The 15,000-nt window shown below is 58.0% G+C and overlaps 1 protein-coding gene across 2 annotated transcripts in view; it reads left to right on the top strand.

The window, feature by feature from the left end:
* Positions 1–15,000, top strand: part of LOC113828943 (endothelin-converting enzyme 2) — a 455,139-nt gene that overhangs the window by 395,961 nt on the left and 44,178 nt on the right. The window lies entirely within an intron of this gene.

Raw genomic sequence — 15,000 nt, 5'->3', positions numbered from 1 at the left:
ACGAAGGGTAGGAAATTTGCGGTTTGTTTGTTTTTTGTTATTTTTCTTTGTTTTTATCATTTTTGTTTGTATGTTTCTCTCTCTTAAATTTGGTTTTATTGTTGTTTGGATCTAGGGTATTTTGTTGTTGTTGTATTTTTGTCTTTGTTTTTCTCTTTCTTCTAAAAATTCCTTTCCTCTCTCCTCTCCTTCCCTTTCCTCCGCCCTCCCCCCCGACCCCCCGACCCCCCCCCACGTCATCAAGATCTTAAATGCAGCTGGGGGAAAGTACTTGCTTACCCCCCACCCCCCCTCCCTTCTCCCACCTCCTCCTTCTCCTCTCTTTTGTTGTGCCGTAAAAGATGTTTCGTAGTTTTTTGTTTCCTTGTCGTTTTTCCTCCTTTCTTTGATTCCTCTTTTTGGTCTCTTTCTGTTTGTTTGTCTGTCTGTTTGTTTGGCTCTCTCTCGTTCTCTGTCTGTCTGTATGTCTCTCTCTGTCTTTGTCTCGCTCTCTCTCTGTCTCTTTCTCTCTCTTTCTTTCTCTCTCTCTCTCTCTCTCTCTCTCTCTCTCTCTCTCTCTCTCTATCTATCTATCTATCTATCTCTATCTCTATCTCTCTCTATCTCTCTCTCTCTCTCTCTCTATCTCTCACTCTCTCTCTCTCTCTCTATTTCTGTCTCTCTCTCTCTCTCTCTCTCTCTCTCTCTCTCTCTCTCTCTCTCTCTCTCTCTCTCTCTCTCTCTCTCTCTCTCTCTCTCTCTCTCTCTCTCTCTCTCGCTCTCTCTCTCTCTCCCTCTTTCTCTCTCTCTCCCTCTTTCTCTCTCTCTCTCGCTCTCGCTCTATCTATTTATCAATCTATCAATCTATCTATCTATCTATCTATCTATCTATCTGCCTAACTATCTATATCGATCTATCTGTCTGTCCATCTCTCTATCTGTCTATCAGCCTATCAACCCACCGATCTATCTATCTATTTATAAATCGATATATCCATCTCTTTTTTATTGTTGATAACGTATGTAAGGTAATAATCAAGTAAGATATAACAAACAACTAAACAACGTCACAGATAGTGAAATTCACGATTAAAAAGAAAGATAATCAACAACAAAAAAAAAAAAATCAGGAATAACCAAATTCACGAATATAAAAAATAGTAATTCTAGGATGCTCATTTGCATAATGAATCGAAAGGACGAACTGACAAACAAAACAACAAAAGCAACAAACAAGCAAACAAACAAACCAAACACACAAACAAAACAAACAATCAAAGTTTCTTGAAGACTATTTCTTCACCCTACCCCCCTTACCCCTACCCCCAACCCCCTCCCTCACCCCAACCCCCACCCCCTATTGCCAGACCTCGTCCTCGACCCCCCAGCGCTCGAAGCCCCTCCCCACCCCAACCCTCCACCCTATTGCCAGACCTCGTCCTCGACCCCAGCGCTCGAAGCCCTCCCACCCCAACCCTCCACCCCCTATTGCCAGACCTCGTCCTCGACCCCCACGCTCGAAGCCCCCCCACCCCAACCCTCCATACCCCCTATTGCCAGACCTCGTCCTCGACCCCCAGCGCTCGAAGCCCCCCACCCCAACCCCCACCCCCTATTGCCAGACCTCGTCCTCGACCCCCCAGCGCTCGAAGCCCCTCCCCACCCCAACCCTCCACCCCTATTGCCAGACCTCGTCCTCGACCCCCCAGCGCTCGAAGCCCCTCCCCCACCCCAACCCTCCACCCCTATTGCCAGACCTCGTCCTCGACCCCCTACCCCCAACCCCCCTCCCCCACCCCAACCCTCCACCCCCTATTGCCAGACCTCGTCCTCGACCCCCCAGCGCTCGAAGCCCCTCCCCCAGCCCAACCCTCCACCCCCTATTGCCAGACCTCGTCCTCGACCCCCCAGCGCTCGAACCGCCTCCACCACCCCAACCCCACCCCCTATTGCCAGACCTCGTCCTCGACCCCCCAGCGCTCGAAGCCCCCCCCACCCCAACCTTCCACCCCCTATTGCCAGACCTCGTCCTCGACCCCCCAGCACTCGAAGCCCCCCCACCCCAACCCCTCCACCCCCTATTGCCAGACCTCGTCCTCGACCCCCAGCGCTCGAAGCCCCTCCCCACCCCAACCCTCCACCCCCCATTTCCAGACCTCGTCCTCGACCCCCCAGCGCTCGAAGCCCCCCACCCCAACCCTCCACCCCTATTGCCAGACCTCGTCCTCGACCCCCAGCGCTCGAGGCCCCTCCCCACCCCAACCCTCCACCCCTATTGCCAGACCTCGTCCTCGACCCCCAGCGCTCGAAGCCCCTCCCCACCCCAACCCTCCACCCCCTATTGCCAGACCTCGTCCTCGACCCCCCAGCGCTCGAAGCCCCTCCCCACCCCAACCCTCCACCCCCTATTGCCAGACCTCGTCCTCGACCCCCACCGCTCGAGGCCCCTCCCCACCCCAACCCTCCACCCCTATTGCCAGACCTCGTCCTCGACCCCCAGCGCTCGAAGCCCCTCCCCCCCAACCCTCCACCCCTATTGCCAGACCTCGTCCTCGACCCCCAGCGCTCAGCCCCCCCCACCCCAACCCTCCACCCCCTATTGCCAGACCTCGCCCTCGACCCCCAGCCCTCGAAGCCCTCCCCCACCCCAACCCTCCACCCCCTATTGCCAGACCTCGTCCTCGACCCCCCAGCACTCGAAGCCCCTCCCCAACCCTCCACCCCCTATTGCCAGACCTCGTCCTCGACCCCCCAGCGCCTCGAAGCCCCTCCCCACCCCAACCCTCCACCCCCTATTGCCAGACCTCGTCCTCGACCCCCCAGCGCTCGAAGCCCCTCCCCCACCCCAACCCCTCCACCCCTATTGCCAGACCTCGCCCTCGACCCCCAGCCCTCGAAGCCCCTCCCCACCCCAACCCCTCCACCCCTATTGCCAGACCTCGTCCTCGACCCCCCAGCACTCGAAGCCCCTCCCCAACCCTCCACCCCCTATTGCCAGACCTCGTCCTCGACCCCCAGCGCTCGAAGCCCCTCCCACCCCAACCCTCCACCCCCTATTGCCAGACCTCGTCCTCGACCCCCAGCGCTCGAAGCCCCTCCCCACCCCAACCCTCCACCCCCTATTGCCAGACCTCGTCCTCGACCCCCAGCGCTCGAAGCCCCTCCCCACCCCAACCCTCCACCCCCTATTGCCAGACCTCGTCCTCGACCCCAGCGCTCGAAGCCCCTCCCCCACCCCAACCCTCCACCCCCTATTGCCAGACCTCGTCCTCGACCCCCAGCGCTCGAAGCCCCTCCCCACCCCAACCCTCCACCCCCTATTGCCAGACCTCGTCCTCGACCCCCAGCGCTCGAAGCCCCTCCCCCCCCCCAACCCTCCACCCCCTTTTGCCAGACCTCGTCCTCGACCCCCCAGCGCTCGAGGGGGAGGTTCTGGAGGCTCACGTTGGCGCTCGAAACCCTAATGAGATGTGATTCTCTCATGAGAGGATAATGAGATGCATTGGAATGAGAATTTCTGGAAGCTGCCGCGGAGAAATTATCGAAAGAAGTGAAAGATGAAAGAAAAATTAGTGAAGGGGGGGGAGAGGAGGGAAGGAGGGAGGGGAGGAAGGGTAGGAGAGGAGGTAGGGTGGGTAGGATGGGGGATGGGAATGAGAGAGATAGAGAGACAGAGAGAAAAAGAGAGAAAAGAGAGAGAGAGAGAGAGACAGAAAGAAAGAAAGAAAGAAAGAGAAAGAGAGAAAGAGAAGAGAGTTTAAAGACGTTGGGAAGAAGAAAGAGAAAGACAGACAGACAGACAAACAGAAACAGAAAACCAGAAAGACAGAAAAGAAGAAGAAGAAGATGAAGAAGAAGAAGAAGAAGAAGAAGAAGAAGAAGAAGAAAAAGAAGAAAAAGAAAAAGAAAAAGAAAAGAAGAAGAAGAAGAAGAAGAAAAAAAAAAGAACAAGAAAAAAACAGATTAAAAAAAACAGATTCAAAAAATGGAAAAAAGACCCCAAACGCACAAAGCCAAGCACAAAGCCAGAAGCCAGGGCCTCCCAGCAGAGAAGCGCAAGAACAAGACACACTGCTTGCCGGAAACAAAAGGATTAATCGGTCAAGAATTTCTGTTCACGCACGATAACACTCACACGGAGGCTTCAGGGAGGCTTCGCTGAGGCTTCTTCTGGGGTGTTATTCTCGTCTCTCTTCTTCTTTGCTTATCTGTTATTCCTTTTTTTTTTTTTTTTTTTTTTTTTTTTTTTTTTTTTACTTTTTTTTTGGTTGAATCTTCTCTTATTCTTTTCTTTCTATCCATTTTCATTCGTATTATTTTTATCCTTTTCTTTTTTCTTCTCTTTCTTCTTCTTTTTTTTCTTCTTCTTCTTTTTCTTCTTCTGTATCTTCTCATTCTTCTTCTTTTTTCGTCTTGTTCTTTCTCCTCGTCCTCTTTTTCTTATTATTTTCCTTTTTCTCTTTCCTTGTCTTTCCGGTCATCCTCGTATCACTATTCTTATTTTCTCCTCTTCTTGTTCATCTTCCTCTCCTTCCATTTTTTCTCACGTCCCTTTCCTTGCGTTTTTCTTCTCCCTTCTTTTCGTCTTGTTTATCACATTCTTCTCGTTCTATGTCTCTTTCTTCTTCTTTTTTTTACACGTTTTTATGTTTATTAATTTATCTTTTTAGTTTCTGTCTCCCTCTTTTCTTTATCGAATTTTGTTCCTGTCTATTTGTTTGTTGTTCTGTGTCTCTCTCTTTGTTATTAATTTACCTCTGTTCCGTCTTTCTATAAATCAAAACTTGTAGTTATTGATGTTTTTATTTGCCGTCTCCCTCTCTCCCTCTCTCTGTCTGTCTCTCTGACTCTTGCCTTTCTCTGTCTCTTTCTCTCTCTATCTATCTCTGTCTCTGTCTCCCTGTGTCTCTCTCTCTGTCAATCTCTGTCTCTGTCTGTTTCTCCATCAGTCTATATCTCTGGCTTTGTATGTTTCTCTCTCTCTCTCTCAACCTATCTGTCTGTTCATCTATCTCTGTTTCTATATCTATCTTTGTCTCTCTACCGATCTCTTTCTCTATTTTTGTCTCTGTCTCTGTCTTTTTGTCTCTCTTTCTCTCTGTCTATCTAGCTCTGTCTGTCTCTCCATCAGTCTCTTTTCGTCTCTCTCTCTCTCTCTCTCTCTCTCTCTCTCTCTGTCTCTCTCTCTCTCTCTCTCTCTCTCTCTCTCTCTCTCTCTCTATCCCCTTCTTTGTCTCTGTCTCTGCTTCTGTCTGTCTGTTTCTGTCTCTTTCTCTCTGTGTCTCTCTCTCTCTCTCTCTCTCTCTCTCTCTCTCTCTCTCTCTCTCTCTCTCTCTCTCTCTCTTCTCTCTCTCTCTCTCTCTCTCTCTCTCTCTCTCTCCCCCCTTCTTTGTCTCTGTCTCTGCTTCTCTCTCTCTCTCTCTCTCTCTCTCTCTCTCTCTCTCTCTCTCTCTCTCTCTCTCCCTTCTCTCTCTCTCTCTCTCCCTTCTCTCTCTCTCTCTCTCCCTTCTCTGTCTCTATCTCTGCTTCTGTCTGTCTGTCTGTCTGTCTCTCTCCTCTCTCTCTCTCTCTCTCTCTCTCTCTCTCTCTCTCTCTCTCTCTCTCTCTCTCTCTCTCTCTCTCTCTCTCTCTCTCTCTCTGGGTGTGTGTGTGTGTGTGTGTGTGTGTGTGTGTGTGTGTGTGTGTTTGTGTATTTGTGTGTGTGTGTGTTCATATATATATACAGTATTCCGTCCCTCTCTCCATCTCTATCCCACGCACCCCTTTCTCTTCTCCCACTCTCTATCTACTTATCACTGTTATGTACTCCCCGACCCAAATCCCAGGCTGTCATTAAGGTCGGATTCGAGATATTTTATTGTTATGTCTGACCTTTATTGATAAGCGCTTTTGAATCGGTCTTTTTTGTACGACTGTTTGAAATGTGTCGTGTCGCTATAACGGGGTTTGAGGGGGATCCAGGGAACGGGGTGGGTGGGAGTTGCCGGTTCTGATTTATGTTCATCATTTTTGGAACCGTTTCCAGTTTATTTTACCCTTTTTTGTGTTTTTTTCTTTATTTTTTTTCTTTTTTGTGTGTGTGAGACGATGGCTCGTTTATTAAAGATGGAGTGTCGAAGTAATAAGCTTAGTTACGCCAAACACAAATGATTTATATCATTTTCTTCTGTTTTTCTTCGTGGATATATATGTACAGTGGAATATTAGATCAATTTGCGATTTTAGTGTAAATCTGTATCTTTGAGATAAATTAAAGCTGTTAAATGGTGTGTGGAAGAAAGTCGAATGATTATTGTTGTTGTTATAAGCAGTTATAAGAGAAGGAGCAGTGTGGTTGTTACAGTGTGAAAGTTGTTGATACTGTTGTTATAACTATTGTTGTTGAAGATATTGTTGTTGCTGTTATTGTATTTATCACTACCCCTGTTGCTGTTCACTTTATCATTATTATTATTGTTGTTGTTATTATTATCATTATTATTATTATTATTACTACTACTACAACTTCTGCTGCTGCTGCTGCTACTACTATTATTATTATTATTAGTAGTAGTAGTAGTGGTATTACTATCTTTATTACTAATTTATTGCACTCAACATCACTGTTCCTTTTCACCCTATCCTACTTCACACTCCCTTTATCACTCTCATCCCTCCCCCCCCTCACTCCCCTCCCTTCTACCTCCTCTGCACTCCCTTCTCACTCCTCATTCGCCCTCATAGTTCATCCCGCCCACTCATTTGGGTGGAGCCTAATGTAGCAGAGAGTCACTCAAGTAAATTTATTGGCTGGGTACTCCCCCCCTTCCCCCCAGCCCCTCATTACTCTAAACTGCACTCACACTCCCTCATTTCCTTCGTTTCCTGAACACTTGTGTATTTTCCCGTTTCTCTTTTTTTTCACGTTATTTGGGTATTTACTGTATCGTTTTGTAGTCTTCTTTTAGTCACCTCATTTCTTACAATTCCCTCATTTTCTAATTTTTTCCGACATTTCTCTTTAATCGATTTTTTTTTTTTTTTGGCTACTTCACAATACCTATTTCCTCCTCATGTTCAAAGATTCTTACCCTCACCTCATTTCTCACTATCTTTACCTCATTTCCCTCTATCCTCATTATCTCTCACTTTGCCCCGTTTCTTATTATCTTCGCTATCCTTCTTTCCTTACACTCTGCCCCTCATTTTCTCGTCGTCCTCGCCTCATCCTTCGTTCTTACTTTACTTCCCTCACACTCCTCATGATAATTCAAAGTTTTTGCTCTCTCTCTCGTGATACCTTAAGTCCCTGACACTTCCTCATGATACCTCAAAAACCTCATACTCTCTCATGATATCACAAGGCCTTCATACCTCCTCATGATACCTCATAGTCCTCACACTATCTCATGAAACCACGAGGACCTCACGCCTCTTTATGATACCCTTAAAAAAACACACTTCCTCATGCAACCCCAAGCCCCTCACCTTCCCCTATGAAACCCCAAGCCCCTCCCCCTCCCTCACGAAGCCCCAAGGCCCTCACACTCCCTCATGCAACCCCAAGCCCCTCCCCCTCCCTCACGAAGCCCCAAGGCCCTCACACTCCCTCATGATATCTCACAGACCACCCCTCCCTCACGAAGCCCCAAGCCCCTCCCCCTCCCGATGAAGGCCCAAGCCCGTCCCCCTCCCCCTCCCTCACGAAGCCCAGGCCCTCACACCCGGCGTTCCTCCCCCATGAAGCCCCTCCCCCTCCCTCACGAAGCCCCAAGCCCCTCCCCCATGAAGCCCCAAGCCCGTCCCCCTCCCCCTCCCTCACGAAGCCCAGACCCTCACTTCCGGCGTTCCTCCCCCTCCTCCATGACCCCCTCCCCCTCCCCCATGAAACCCTCCCCCTCCCCCACGAAGCCCCAGGCCCTCACTCCCGGCGTTCCTCCCCCATGAAGCCCCAAGCCTCTTCCCCTCCCTCACGAAGCCCAGGCCCTCACTCCCGGCGTTCCTTTCCCCATTCCTCCCCCATGTAGCCCCTAAGCCCCCTCCCCCTCCCCCACGAAGCCTCAGGTCCTCACTCCCGGCGTTCCTCCCCCTTCCCCATGAAGCCCCAAGCCTCTTCCCCTCCCTCACGAAGCCCAGGCCCCTCACTCCCGGCGTTCCTTTCCCCATTCCTCCCCCATGAAGCCCTAAGCCCCTCCCCCTCCCCCACGAAGCCCAGGTCCTCACTCCCGGCGTTCCTCCCCCTTCCCCATGAAGCCCCAAGCCTCTTCCCCTCCCTCACGAAGCCCAGGCCCTCACTCCCGGCGTTCCTTTCCCCATTCCTCCCCCATGAAGCCCCTAAGCCCCTCCCCCTCCCCCACGAAGCCCAGGTCCTCACTCCCGGCGTTCCTCCCCCTTCCCCATGAAGCCCCAAGCCTCTTCCCCTCCCTCACGAAGCCCAGGCCCTCACTCCCGGCGTTCCTTTCCCCATTCCTCCCCCATGAAGCCCTAAGCCCCTCCCCCTCCCCCACGAAGCCCAGGTCCTCACTCCCGGCGTTCCTCCCCCTTCCCCATGAAGCCCCAAGCCTCTTCCCCTCCCTCACGAAGCCCAGGTCCCTCACTCCCGGCGTTCCTTTCCCCATTCCTCCCCCATGAAGCCCTAAGCCCCTCCCCCTCCCCCACGAAGCCCAGGTCCTCACTCCCGGCGTTCCTCCCCCTTCCCCATGAAGCCCCAAGCCTCTTCCCCTCCCTCACGAAGCCCAGGCCCTCACTCCCGGCGTTCCTTTCCCCATTCCTCCCCCATGAAGCCCTTCCCCCTCCCCCTCCCCCACGAAGCCCAGGTCCTCACTCCCGGCGTTCCTCCCCTTCCCCATGAAGCCCCAAGCCTCTTCCCCTCCCTCACGAAGCCCAGGCCCTCACTCCCGGCGTTCCTTTCCCCATTCCTCCCCCATGAAGCCCTTCCCCCTCCCCCTCCCCCACGAAGCCCAGGTCCTCACTCCCGGCGTTCCTCCCCCTTCCCCATGAAACCCCAAGCCTCTTCCCCTCCCTCACGAAGCCCAGGCCCTCACTCCCGGCGTTCCTTTCCCCATTCCTCCCCCATGAAGCCCTAAGCCCCTCCCCCTCCCCCACGAAGCCCAGGTCCTCACTCCCGGCGTTCCTCCCCCCTTCCCCATGAAGCCCCAAGCCTCTTCCCCTCCCTCACGAAGCCCAGGCCCTCACTCCCGGCGTTCCTTTCCCCATTCCTCCCCCATGAAGCCCTTCCCCTCCCCCTCCCCACGAAGCCCAGGTCCTCACTCCCGGCGTTCCTCCCCCTTCCCCATGAAGCCCCAAGCCTCTTCCCCTCCCTCACGAAGCCCAGGCCCTCACTCCCGGCGTTCCTTTCCCCATTCCTCCCCCATGAAGCCCTCCCCTCCCCCTCCCCACGAAGCCCAGGTCCTCACTCCCGGCGTTCCTTTCCCCATTCCTCCCCCATGAAGCCCTTCCCCCTCCCCCTCCCCACGAAGCCCAGGTCCTCACTCCCGGCGTTCCTCCCCCTTCCCCATGAAGCCCCAAGCCTCTTCCCCTCCCTCACGAAGCCCAGGCCCTCACTCCCGGCGTTCCTTTCCCCATTCCTCCCCCATGAAGCCCTAAGCCCCTCCCCCTCCCCCACGAAGCCCAGGTCCTCACTCCCGGCGTTCCTCCCCCTTCCCCATGAAGCCCCAAGCCTCTTCCCCTCCCTCACGAAGCCCAGGTCCTCACTCCCGGCGTTCCTTTCCCCATTCCTCCCCCATGAAGCCCTAAGCCCCTCCCCCTCCCCCACGAAGCCCAGGTCCTCACTCCCGGCGTTCCTCCCCCTTCCCCATGAAGCCCCAAGCCTCTTCCCCTCCCTCACGAAGCCCAGGCCCTCACTCCCGGCGTTCCTTTCCCCATTCCTCCCCCATGAAGCCCTTCCCCCTCCCCCTCCCCCACGAAGCCCAGGTCCTCACTCCCGGCGTTCCTCCCCCTTCCCCATGAAGCCCCAAGCCTCTTCCCCTCCCTCACGAAGCCCAGGCCCTCACTCCCGGCGTTCCTTTCCCCATTCCTCCCCCATGAAGCCCTTCCCCCTCCCCCTCCCCCACGAAGCCCAGGTCCTCACTCCCGGCGTTCCTCCCCCTTCCCCATGAAACCCCAAGCCTCTTCCCCTCCCTCACGAAGCCCAGGCCCTCACTCCCGGCGTTCCTTTCCCCATTCCTCCCCCATGAAGCCCTTCCCCCTCCCCCTCCCCCACGAAGCCCAGGTCCTCACTCCCGGCGTTCCTCCCCCTTCCCCATGAAGCCCCAAGCCTCTTCCCCTCCCTCACGAAGCCCAGGCCCTCACTCCCGGCGTTCCTTTCCCCCATTCCTCCCCCATGAAGCCCTTCCCCCTCCCCCTCCCCCACGAAGCCCAGGTCCTCACTCCCGGCGTTCCTCCCCCTTCCCCATGAAGCCCCAAGCCTCTTCCCCTCCCTCACGAAGCCCAGGCCCTCACTCCCGGCGTTCCTTTCCCCATTCCTCCCCCATGAAGCCCTTCCCCCTCCCCCTCCCCCACGAAGCCCAGGTCCTCACTCCCGGCGTTCCTCCCCCTTCCCCATGAAGCCCCAAGCCTCTTCCCCTCCCTCCACGAAGCCCAGGCCCTCACTCCCGGCGTTCCTTTCCCCATTCCTCCCCCATGAAGCCCTTCCCCCTCCCCCTCCCCCACGAAGCCCAGGTCCTCACTCCCGGCGTTCCTCCCCCTTCCCCATGAAGCCCCAAGCCTCTTCCCCTCCCTCACGAAGCCCAGGCCCTCACTCCCGGCGTTCCTTTCCCCATTCCTCCCCCATGAAGCCCTTCCCCCTCCCCCTCCCCCACGAAGCCCAGGTCCTCACTCCCGGCGTTCCTCCCCCTTCCCCATGAAACCCCAAGCCTCTTCCCCTCCCTCACGAAGCCCAGGCCCTCACTCCCGGCGTTCCTTTCCCCATTCCTCCCCCATGAAGCCCTAAGCCCCTCCCCCTCCCCCACGAAGCCCAGGTCCTCACTCCCGGCGTTCCTCCCCCTTCCCCATGAAGCCCCAAGCCTCTTCCCCTCCCTCACGAAGCCCAGGCCCTCACTCCCGGCGTTCCTTTCCCCATTCCTCCCCCATGAAGCCCTAAGCCCCTCCCCCTCCCCCACGAAGCCCAGGTCCTCACTCCCGGCGTTCCTCCCCCTTCCCCATGAAGCCCCAAGCCTCTTCCCCTCCCTCACGAAGCCCAGGCCCTCACTCCCGGCGTTCCTTTCCCCATTCCTCCCCCATGAAGCCCTTCCCCCTCCCCCTCCCCCCACGAAGCCCAGGTCCTCACTCCCGGCGTTCCTCCCCCTTCCCCATGAAGCCCCAAGCCTCTTCCCCTCCCTCACGAAGCCCAGGCCCTCACTCCCGGCGTTCCTTTCCCCATTCCTCCCCCATGAAGCCCTTCCCCCTCCCCCTCCCCCACGAAGCCCAGGTCCTCACTCCCCGGCGTTTCCTCCCCCTTCCCCATGAAGCCCCAAGCCTCTTCCCCTCCCTCACGAAGCCCAGGCCCTCACTCCCGGCGTTCCTTTCCCCATTCCTCCCCCATGAAGCCCTAAGCCCCTCCCCCTCCCCCACGAAGCCCAGGTCCTCACTCCCGGCGTTCCTTTCCCCATTCCTCCCCCATGAAGCCCTTCCCCCTCCCCCTCCCCCACGAAGCCCAGGTCCTCACTCCCGGCGTTCCTCCCCCTTCCCCATGAAGCCCCAAGCCTCTTCCCCTCCCTCACGAAGCCCAGGCCCTCACTCCCGGCGTTCCTTTCCCCATTCCTCCCCCATGAAGCCCTTCCCCCCTCCCCCTCCCCCACGAAGCCCAGGTCCTCACTCCCGGCGTTCCTCCCCCTTCCCCATGAAGCCCCAAGCCTCTTCCCCTCCCTCACGAAGCCCAGGCCCTCACTCCCGGCGTTCCTTTCCCCATTCCTCCCCCATGAAGCCCTAAGCCCCTCCCCCTCCCCCACGAAGCCCAGGTCCTCACTCCCGGCGTTCCTCCCCCTTCCCCATGAAGCCCCAAGCCTCTTCCCCTCCCTCACGAAGCCCAGGCCCTCACTCCCGGCGTTCCTTTCCCCATTCCTCCCCCATGAAGCCCTTCCCCCTCCCCCTCCCCCACGAAGCCCAGGTCCTCACTCCCGGCGTTCCTCCCCCTTCCCCATGAAGCCCCAAGCCTCTTCCCCTCCCTCACGAAGCCCAGGCCCTCACTCCCGGCGTTCCCTTTCCCCATTCCTCCCCCATGAAGCCCTAAGCCCCTCCCCCTCCCCCACGAAGCCCAGGTCCTCACTCCCGGCGTTCCTCCCCCTTCCCCATGAAGCCCCAAGCCTCTTCCCCTCCCTCACGAAGCCCAGGCCCTCACTCCCGGCGTTCCTTTCCCCATTCCTCCCCCATGAAGCCCTAAGCCCCTCCCCCTCCCCCACGAAGCCCAGGTCCTCACTCCCGGCGTTCCTCCCCCTTCCCCATGAAGCCCCAAGCCTCTTCCCCTCCCTCACGAAGCCCAGGCCCTCACTCCCGGCGTTCCTTTCCCCATTCCTCCCCCATGAAGCCCTAAGCCCCTCCCCCTCCCCCACGAAGCCCAGGTCCTCACTCCCGGCGTTCCTCCCCCTTCCCCATGAAGCCCCAAGCCTCTTCCCCTCCCTCACGAAGCCCAGGCCCTCACTCCCGGCGTTCCTTTCCCCATTCCTCCCCCATGAAGCCCTAAGCCCCTCCCCCTCCCCCACGAAGCCCAAGTCCTCACTCCCGGCGTTCCTCCCCCTTCCCCATGAAGCCCCAAGCCTCTTCCCCTCCCTCACGAAGCCCAGGCCCTCACTCCCGGCGTTCCTTTCCCCATTCCTCCCCCATGAAGCCCTAAGCCCCTCCCCCTCCCCCACGAAGCCCAGGTCCTCACTCCCGGCGTTCCTCCCCCTTCCCCATGAAGCCCCAAGCCTCTTCCCCTCCCTCACGAAGCCCAGGCCCTCACTCCCGGCGTTCCTTTCCCCATTCCTCCCCCCATGAAGCCCTAAGCCCCTCCCCCTCCCCCACGAAGCCCAGGTCCTCACTCCCGGCGTTCCTCCCCCTTCCCCATGAAGCCCCAAGCCTCTTCCCCTCCCTCACGAAGCCCAGGCCCTCACTCCCGGCGTTCCTTTCCCCATTCCTCCCCCATGAAGCCCTAAGCCCCTCCCCCTCCCCCCACGAAGCCCAGGTCCTCACTCCCGGCGTTCCTCCCCCTTCCCCATGAAGCCCCAAGCCTCTTCCCCTCCCTCACGAAGCCCAGGCCCTCACTCCCGGCGTTCCTTTCCCCATTCCTCCCCCATGAAGCCCTAAGCCCCTCCCCCTCCCCCACGAAGCCCAGGTCCTCACTCCCGGCGTTCCTCCCCCTTCCCCATGAAGCCCCAAGCCTCTTCCCCTCCCTCACGAAGCCCAGGTCCTCACTCCCGGCGTTCCTCCCCCTTCCCCATGAAGCCCCAAGCCTCTTCCCCTCCCTCACGAAGCCCAGGCCCTCACTCCCGGCGTTCCTTTCCCCATTCCTCCCCCATGAAGCCCTTCCCCCCTCCCCCTCCCCCACGAAGCCCAGGTCCTCACTCCCGGCGTTCCTTTCCCCATTCCTCCCCCATGAAGCCCCAAGCCCCTCCCCCTCCCCCACGAAGCCCAGGTCCTCACTCCCGGCGTTCCTTTCCCCCATTCCTCCCCCATGAAGCCCTAAGCCCCTCCCCCTCCCCCACGAAGCCCAGGTCCTCACTCCCGGCGTTCCTCCCCCTTCCCCATGAAGCCCCAAGCCTCTTCCCCTCCCTCACGAAGCCTAGGCCCTCACTCCCGGCGTTCCTTTCCCCATTCCTCCCCCATGAAGCCCTAAGCCCCTCCCCCTCCCCCACGAAGCCCAGGTCCTCACTCCCGGCGTTCCTCCCCCTTCCCATGAAGCCCCAAGCCTCTTCCCCTCCCTCACGAAGCCCAGGCCCTCACTCCCGGCGTTCCTTTCCCCATTCCTCCCCCCATGAAGCCCTAAGCCCCTCCCCCTCCCCCACGAAGCCCAGGTCCTCACTCCCGGCGTTCCTCCCCCCTTCCCCATGAAGCCCCAAGCCTCTTCCCCTCCCTCACGAAGCCCAGGCCCTCACTCCCGGCGTTCCTTTCCCCATTCCTCCCCCATGAAGCCCTTCCCCCTCCCCCTCCCCCACGAAGCCCAGGTCCTCACTCCCGGCGTTCCTCCCCCTTCCCCATGAAGCCCCAAGCCTCTTCCCCTCCCTCACGAAGCCCAGGCCCTCACTCCCGGCGTTCCTTTCCCCATTCCTCCCCCATGAAGCCCTAAGCCCCTCCCCCTCCCCCACGAAGCCCAGGTCCTCACTCCCGGCGTTCCTCCCCCTTCCCCATGAAGCCCCAAGCCTCTTCCCCTCCCTCACGAAGCCCAGGCCCTCACTCCCGGCGTTCCTTTCCCCATTCCTCCCCCATGAAGCCCTAAGCCCCTCCCCCTCCCCCACGAAGCCCAAGTCCTCACTCCCGGCGTTCCTCCCCCTTCCCCATGAAGCCCCAAGCCTCTTCCCCTCCCTCACGAAGCCCAGGCCCTCACTCCCGGCGTTCCTTTCCCCATTCCTCCCCCATGAAGCCCTAAGCCCCTCCCCCTCCCCCCACGAAGCCCAGGTCCTCACTCCCGGCGTTCCTCCCCCTTCCCCATGAAGCCCCAAGCCTCTTCCCCTCCCTCACGAAGCCCAGGCCCTCACTCCCGGCGTTCCTTTCCCCATTCCTCCCCCATGAAGCCCTAAGCCCCTCCCCCTCCCCCACGAAGCCCAGGTCCTCACTCCCGGCGTTCCTCCCCCTTCCCCATGAAGCCCCAAGCCTCTTCCCCTCCCTCACGAAGCCCAGGCCCTCACTCCCGGCGTTCCTTTCCCCATTCCTCCCCCATGAAGCCCTAAGCCCCTCCCCCTCCCCCACGAAGCCCAGGTCCTCACTCCCGGCGTTCCTCCCCCTTCCCCATGAAGCCCCAAGCCTCTTCCCCTCCCTCACGAAGCCCAGGCCCTCACTCCCGGCGTTCCTTTCCCCATTCCTCCCCCATGAAGCCCTAAGCCCCTCCCCCTCCCCCACGAAGCCCAGGTC

This window comes from Penaeus vannamei, chromosome 20 (assembly GCF_042767895.1).
Source record: "Penaeus vannamei isolate JL-2024 chromosome 20, ASM4276789v1, whole genome shotgun sequence".
Lineage (NCBI taxonomy): Eukaryota > Metazoa > Arthropoda > Malacostraca > Decapoda > Penaeidae > Penaeus > Penaeus vannamei.
This window is presented reverse-complemented; position numbering and strand designations above follow the sequence as displayed.